The sequence below is a fragment of the Tribolium castaneum genome, chromosome 2 (assembly GCF_031307605.1).
Source record: "Tribolium castaneum strain GA2 chromosome 2, icTriCast1.1, whole genome shotgun sequence".
Taxonomy (NCBI): domain Eukaryota; kingdom Metazoa; phylum Arthropoda; class Insecta; order Coleoptera; family Tenebrionidae; genus Tribolium; species Tribolium castaneum.
In genome coordinates, this window is record NC_087395.1 from 442,792 (window position 1) to 450,651 (window position 7,860).

Consider the following 7,860-nt stretch of genomic DNA (forward strand, 5'->3'; position numbering starts at 1 on the left):
GTTACAATATAATTAGTTACAACAAAAAAAAACGATAACAGAATTTAAATTTTCTAGAAGTTGTTCCTACCACAAATTAGACCAAAAGATCAAGGTTTTTGCTCAGACAATAAATGAGAAAGAACAAAAAATAAAAATATACAATGTGATTAAAGAAAAATAAAAACACATAAAAAATAGAAAAATCATTTTGTAAGAAACATTTTGCATTTATGTTTACAAAATGTTTATAAATTAATTAAGTAATAAAGATGTTACAAAGAAAATCTTTCTTTTTTATTAAACAAACAGTTTATAAATGTCGTTTTGTGTATAAAAAACTCTCACTGGCTCCCAAAATTCATGCAAGTAAGCAAGTAAGTTAGTAATTTTAGAAATCAGAAAATTTTGATTACTCAGTATTTCAATATTTAATTAATTATTATAAAGAATTTTGGAAAAATTCTACTCAAAATAATTACATGCACAGAGAAATAACTAAAGTACCATACGATCATTTCAATGTAATTGACAAATAATAATGATATATTAGTGGAAACTGAGAGGTGAAATGTATTCTAAATTTTAGATAAACATTACCGTTCTTAATATGATTTTTGATTTGTCAGCTTGATTAATTATGATAAATTACCCTTTTTATACAAGTTAAAATATGTTTAAGCACTAAGTATCAAAATCACATGGCCTACATATTTAATACAAAATGTTGAATCTGTGTGATAATTAGTTTTTGATGTACTGTAAATGATAATTTATAAAAATGTTCTTTATCAAGCTTTAGAAGTATTGGAAAGTTTTATGTATTTGTGAAATTTTGACTGTTCACTTTTTTTTCACTTTTTCACGTTTGATCAATAAAATAGTAATTTAGGGTGGGTTTCACAATAAAATGTATAATTAACAATGCTTTAATAAAATACATTGTAAAGTATAAACCTTCAAAATATCAAAGCTCCAACAGCTGAGCTAGACCACTCTGTAGATTGTAAATTTATTGTTAATTATATTATCCGGATTGCCTTATTTGCAAGCTTGTTGTGTATTTTGTACGAAAAAAATTATAGTTCGAACAATGTAGTTCAGTGATGAATAAATACGAACATACAAAAATTACTAAGCATAAATTTAATTCCGTAAATTGATTATTTCTCTACATTTAAAATTGCATAGCGTACGCAGAAAAATATACTTTTTATTCAAACACAGAACACGCATCAATTTTCTCAATATAAATACCCAATAAACAATACCTGGAACTTCATTTAACAATTTCTTTTCGGAAGAATAGATACATATTTGTTTGTCCCGAATTTTTAAACCTATTTAGTTACATGGCCATAAAAATTTGCAAATTTACTCGAAAAAATATGCAAATTAGCTTAATATGGCCAAGAGAATTTGAAGAAATTAATCCTGGAAAATGGTACTACATAAGAATCGTAATTTTCTTGATAACTTATGGTGTTTTTCCTTTTTGCACGTTTTTGCACGCAGTTGTAGTAATACACAGTAATTGGCTGCAATGATTATTTGCAATTTTTAACTAATAAAATTGTAGACAATTTAAATATTCGTATTAGTGAGGACATTGGAGCAGTAGTTTCAAATATTGGTATTTCTTACATGGCAATAATTTACGTGCAACAGCAAAATCAAATAGCACATCTCTTGAAAGAGTTGTCAGATTTTAAAGATTTTGGGAAACCTCCATTTTTTGAGGAAGAAAATAAGAGATTAAATTTTTGGTCAATTTGCACATTTATTTATCCAACTTGTGGTGCTTCTTTATATAATTTATCAAAAATTTTGGAAAAATCAAAATGTAACGAAATTAACGAAGAAAATGGGTTACCAGCAACTTGTGGATTTATTTTTCCAATTTGGGTTCCGTTTAACATTAACTATTTTCCGCTTTTTCACATTATGTTAATCAGCACTTGGTTTTGCACCACTATGTTCGTAAGACTACATTTATCAATATCCTACAATGCGTTTGAAATCGCACATCATATTATTTTGAGGATAAAGCATTTAAATGGGATGATAATCACATGTTTTGATTGCCAAGATTACAAAATCAGTCGGCAAAAATTTACGACGTGTAATCTGTACTACAAACAAATATTAGAGTAAGTAATTACAATACGGGGTGTCCGTTTTTCGAGCTCCACCACCATGAGGAATAAGGGCTAAGTTGTGCATTGTTATGCTAAACTATTACCTCAAAGAAAATTTAATGAGTTATTTTTAATTTTTGAATTAACGAGAAAAATCAAAATTTTGTAATTTTCGTTTTTATTTTTTAAGCAAAAATAAAAAAAATAAAAAATGTTTTTTTTTGAGAAAAAAAGTAAAAAATAATGTTTTTTATCAGAAGAGAATATTTGTGCTTACGCATTAGTATTTTAAAATTTATAATAAAAGTGTTGGGAACACTGCTCAATTTAAGAACGTAATTCTGTAAAATCTAGTAAAATCCCAGTTCGTAAGCAAAAATATTCTCCTCTTTAATTTTTTTTAATTTTTTATTTATTGCTTTTTAGTCTTTACTTATTCTAAACGTCTTTTTCTCTGAGATTTAGTTTCGCCGTATTATTGTAACCCCATTATTTTGCTGATTTGTACTAACTTGTCTAGTGATATTTGATAGAAAACAGCTGTTAGCATTGAAAGAACATCCTAATCTCTGTTCTGTGTATATACTCTATCATCCAAGATAAATGAAATTAAAAAAATAGCGACATTTATTTGTAACGAAAGGTAATGAAAATGATTAGATATTAATATATTTCTCGATAACCAACATACCGTTAATGTTGGTGTAAGTTACGGTATATACACATCGAAAACCCATTTGTAAACATAACCTCAAACTTTAAAACCCCATTTAACTCCTTTAAGGGGTATTTAACCACATAAGATTGCATTGTCACTCAGATTAAGTAAGTATGCAAAATTTCAATTTATTGGGACAACGGAAACCCTTTCCAATTTCGCTCCAAAAATATGAACCAGACAGACAGACAACAAAGCAAGTTAAATAAAAGCTTTTGAAAAGAATTAGACATTTTTAAATAGGATATTCTTTTTACAACAAATCTTAATTTATCATTACCTTTTCCAAGGCGTTCTCGATGTCAAAGTTACAACAGTCAACTCTAGTTTTTCTTACGTTCGCCATATTTGATACTCGTATTTTTGAAAAGTCTTTTTGTTCTCAATTACAATGATGTATGATATGATCTTACACGCTAATTAAAATTAAGAAAAAGCGATTTTTGCAAAAAGGGCTTTGAAAAAAACGTCAAAAATGTTGTTTAACACACTAAATTTTGGGAATTCTATTAAATATGCAAGCATAATTTTTATAAATCTGTATTGTTTTGTTTTGCGAAGAATAAAATTCTAGCTTATCATGTTGTTTTTTAAATAAGTAAGCTTCCAGAACCAAATTCAATTAAACCTCTAAAATCTAGTTTGTTCAAAAACAAAATTGTTGACGTTTTTTCCAAAGCACTCTTTGCAAAATGCTTTTTTCTCCATTTTGATCAACACGTAAGATTTGATCATATGATGTGATACATCGTTGTAATCAAGAATAAAAACGCTTTTTAAAAATACATGAAGCAAATATGGCTTCCATAAGAAAGACCAAAGTTGAGTGTTGTAACTCTGACATCAAGAACGCCTTGGAAAATAATATGACAGATTTAGATACCTTGTAGAAAAGTATCTGAAGAACGTTCTAGTTAAAAACGTTTAGTTCTTTTGATTTTCTCTTAAAAAAATAAAAATGAAAATTACGAATTGTAGTTTTTTTCAATAATTTAAAAACTAAAAATGGGTCATCATATTTTCTTTGAGATAATTTTTCAGTATAAAAATGTGTAACTTTGTCCTAATTTAACCGACCTCATATCACTGATAATAACTGAGATTCTCATGGTGGAGTTCAAAAAACGGACACCCTGTATAAATTAAAGTAAATAATTTTAGTTTGTCAAATCGACTAAATCAAAGTTTCTCAAGCATTATGTTTGTTCATTTCACTATGACCTCAGCTGTTTGCGGGTGTTTGGAGAAACAATTTGTTGATGTAAAACGTGTTTTAAAAATATGAACAAATTCACAAAATTTGGTTCTAGGGTGAATATGTAGGTGGTTTTATTCACTTAGTTGGATGGATTATATCATTATTTATCGCTTCAGTTGGAGGACAAGATCTTGTTAATGCTGTAAATTATTAATGTAATTGTTTTCTATAGTAATTCAAAAAAATTGTTTTTTAGAGCCAGTCGATTTCTGAGGCTATTTGGTCATCAAAATGGTATTTGGCAGACATTAGATTGAAAAAAGACGTCTTATTTATGATAATGAGGTCGCAGAAAGATCTTCATATGAGTGTGGGTTCATTTGGAGTTCTCTCTTATGCATTTTTTGTTTCTGTAATAATTGTTTTGTTTTTTCTATTAGTTTAAAAAGATTTTTTGCAGGTTTTAAAAATGTCGTACTCAATTTTGGCAATGTTGACTTCATAAAATGAAACACAACAGAAACTTATTCACCCATCTATTGTAATAAAACATCAGTTTTATTCAGTTGTGAAAACAGCTTGTGAAATAATAAATTTTTTATGTGCAAAACTTGTGAATGGATTTTATTTTTTTATCAACGTATTATCTCTTGACTGTTAATTTATTATGAGGTGAGAACACAAAGAATAGAATAAGACATTTTCAGAACCTAAAATGATAAGTAAATCAGACTTATTTTTACTATTTATTTTTTATCTTACTGAGAGAAATAGGGCATAAGAAACCACCCCAAACGGTCCAGCAGTTATATGAAGGTCCCGTTGTGACCTCATCATCATTAGTAGTAAATCTTTTCTTAATCTTAAATCAGCGTTGTACCATTTTGAAGCCCAAATAGATTCCGGAATTGTATCACTCTGTAAAAAAGTAATTAATTGACGTTTACATTTTTAAAAAACTTACGGCATTAATAAAATGTTGGCCTCCCAGACACCCAATAAATAATGCCAAAATCCAGCCAATAAAGTGCAGAATAGCACCAAATCTACTGATTCCCTGTCAACGCCGAAGATATTAATTGTAAAAATTAGCGCTGGATGAGAGACATTTAACAGTTTTTAAGTAACTTAATAATAAATAATAAATAACAATAAATAATCATAAACAAAATAATATTAACATAAAAAAAATAATAAAAATCAAAAAATATAAATACTTCTTGAATGCTTTGTGACTGCAAAACTCTACTATGCGTTCGAAAAATTAATTTTTTGAGTTTATTTTAAGTTTTTCGGTTTGTTGGTGAATTTTTAGAATTGTTATCTCAGAAGCGCGCTGAATTAATCTAAAAATTCCCATTCCTTACCATTTCTTGAAAAAACATTTTTTTTGTTTAAACATTCTAAAGTGCTTAGAAGACAAAACTAATGATACTTTAAAACTAATTAGTGGATTCTGAAGCAAAATTCCGTAAAAACTTTAAGAATAAGTCTGAGTAATTAACTCAAAAATCTGCTTAAACGTTTAAAAAATTCAGAATAACACCAAGTTTAACCAAATTTAGTGATTTTTAAAAATAAAAATCTAAAACTTACTCGACATTTTTTACATGACTTCGGCTTTTATAAAATTGCAGAAGAACTAAAGTTTAACCTTAAAAATTTAAAAGTTTTTGGCTTATTTTTTATGCATGCCGTTATAACTGAGTTGTATTAAGTTAATTTGTTGAAATTTTAGGAAAATAATTTTGCAAAAGAACAAAATTTAGCTCAAAATTTTGTTAAACTTCCAAAAGGACAAAAGTAACACTATTTTTTAATATAATTAGGTAATTTTTCATGATATAGTAACTGCGCTTCTTACTGAAAAATGTTCTAAAAAACGCTCGACACACAAAACGTAATAATGGTAAATGTTATTTTTAGATTAAAAATTAGCTTCATCGTTAAAAAAGCCAAAGATAATAAAATTATTGACGTAACATGACATGTTTTCGGCTAATTATTTTAAATAGAATTTCTCGAAAACGCAAAAATGGTGCCATGATTTATCTAGTTGTTTTTAACTCAAACTTAATTTGGGTTTAGTGACTGAATTTTTAGCTTAAACATGTGATTAAATGTTTTAAAGGGTAAAAAGCAACTCAATTTTTGGGTAAGTATGCAATTTTTTGCAAAATGTTTTTTTATGTAAGTAATAGTATGTTTTAGCAAAATTTTGCAGTCTAGAACAGACTTCAGTGTTTAAAAAAAATCAAAAATAGTAAGACTTTCGACTTAATTCAATTAATTTGTAATTAAAAGTTTCGAAATAATTGCGCAAATGCAAAAACAATACTATATTTGTTAAATTAAGGACTTTTCTTACTGCTTTTTTAAATACTAAAAGTTCAAAAAAATAATATTTTAAAACTTGATTTTGCCAGATTTTGAGAGCAAATTTAGTAAAACTTAAAAAAGCAATGTTTTTTGTTAAAAATTATGCCTAAACGTTTGAAAAAAGCTCAATAACACCAACTTTAACCAAACGTAATTTATTTTAGCTGAGCTTACATGAAATGTTGTTAAGTTTGTTAAAATGTTGGTTAAACGCGAAAAAAACGCTTAAAAAAACGTTCATTGAGATTTTAAGCTCAAAAACTTGCTTCAACGTTAACGAACCCAAAAATAAAATTTTGTTTTATTTAATACGGCAAGTTTTTGGGTGATTTTTTAAATGATATGTCTTGAAGTATATCTCTGTTTAAAATGAGATCTTGCTAAACGACTGAGATTTTAGCTAAAAAGTGTGATAAAATCGCTCGAAAAGGAAACCATCAATACTATTTTTGAATTAATTTTGTGAATTAATTTTTGAATAATATTTTTTTAGAAACAAAAAAAACATTGTGATTTTATGACTTATTTTAGCAAAATCTTGCAATCAAAAACATACTTAAACGCTTGAAAAAGGCAAAAATGAAACACTTTTGGACGTAATTAAATTAATTTTGAACTTTTGAAATAATTGTACAAATGCACATGTGATTCTTTTTTCGGTATAATTAATGATGTTTCGTATTATTATTTTTTATGAAATAACTTTGTATTTTTACTGAAAAATGTGCTAAAGTACTCGAAAGACAAAAATAATGCTACTTTAAAACCAATTAAAATAGAGTTTTTAGCTCACGGCTTAACCATTCCAAAAAATACAATGAGACTAACTTTTACTACATTTGGTGAGTTTATAACTGATTTTACATAGAAAGTTCAAGACGTTGAAAGCTAAAATTTGTTAAACTGTTCGAAAAAATAAAAAATGGCTATAAATAAACGCAAGTTAAGAATTTTTAGCTTAAGTCTGCTTCCATGTTAAAAAAAGTCACATACATATCATGGTAGGTTTTCGGAAATTATTTTAAAGAAAATTTTTGAAAATCTAATTATTGATCTAATTCTAGAAATTAGGATTTTTAGCTGATGATACAACTTAATTCAGTGATTTTTGGAATCGAAGTTTTGGAAAAGGAAAGAATGTGTTATATTTGACCAAACTTAGTGATTTTATGGACAGTTTTGTTAAAATCTTGCAACATGAAATATTCTTATTTTTGACGTAATTCGATTAATTTGTAAATTCAATTCCTAAAATAATTGCAAAAGATGTACTAAAAATGATATCACCTTTTAAGCAAGATTAAAATCCTGCTTAAAATTTAAAAAAAAACACAAACATTGCACGCGATAGTAAAAAAATAAGAACAGACAAAAAATTTAGTAAACCGTTAAATATCTCTTATTTCATTACAAAATCATACCGCGACTATTTGTTTTTCCAAACAGGC

General features: G+C 26.9%; 1 long non-coding RNA gene across 1 annotated transcript; it reads left to right on the top strand.

Annotated features, from left to right (window-relative positions):
• The first annotated feature begins 1,298 nt into the window (after positions 1–1,298).
• Positions 1,299–4,235, top strand: LOC135265428 (uncharacterized). Its single transcript, XR_010333084.1, has 4 exons — positions 1,299–1,509; positions 1,559–2,129; positions 3,997–4,096; positions 4,146–4,235. It is a non-coding gene; the product is annotated as an uncharacterized LOC135265428 (long non-coding RNA).
• Positions 4,236–7,860: the final 3,625 nt, after the last annotated feature.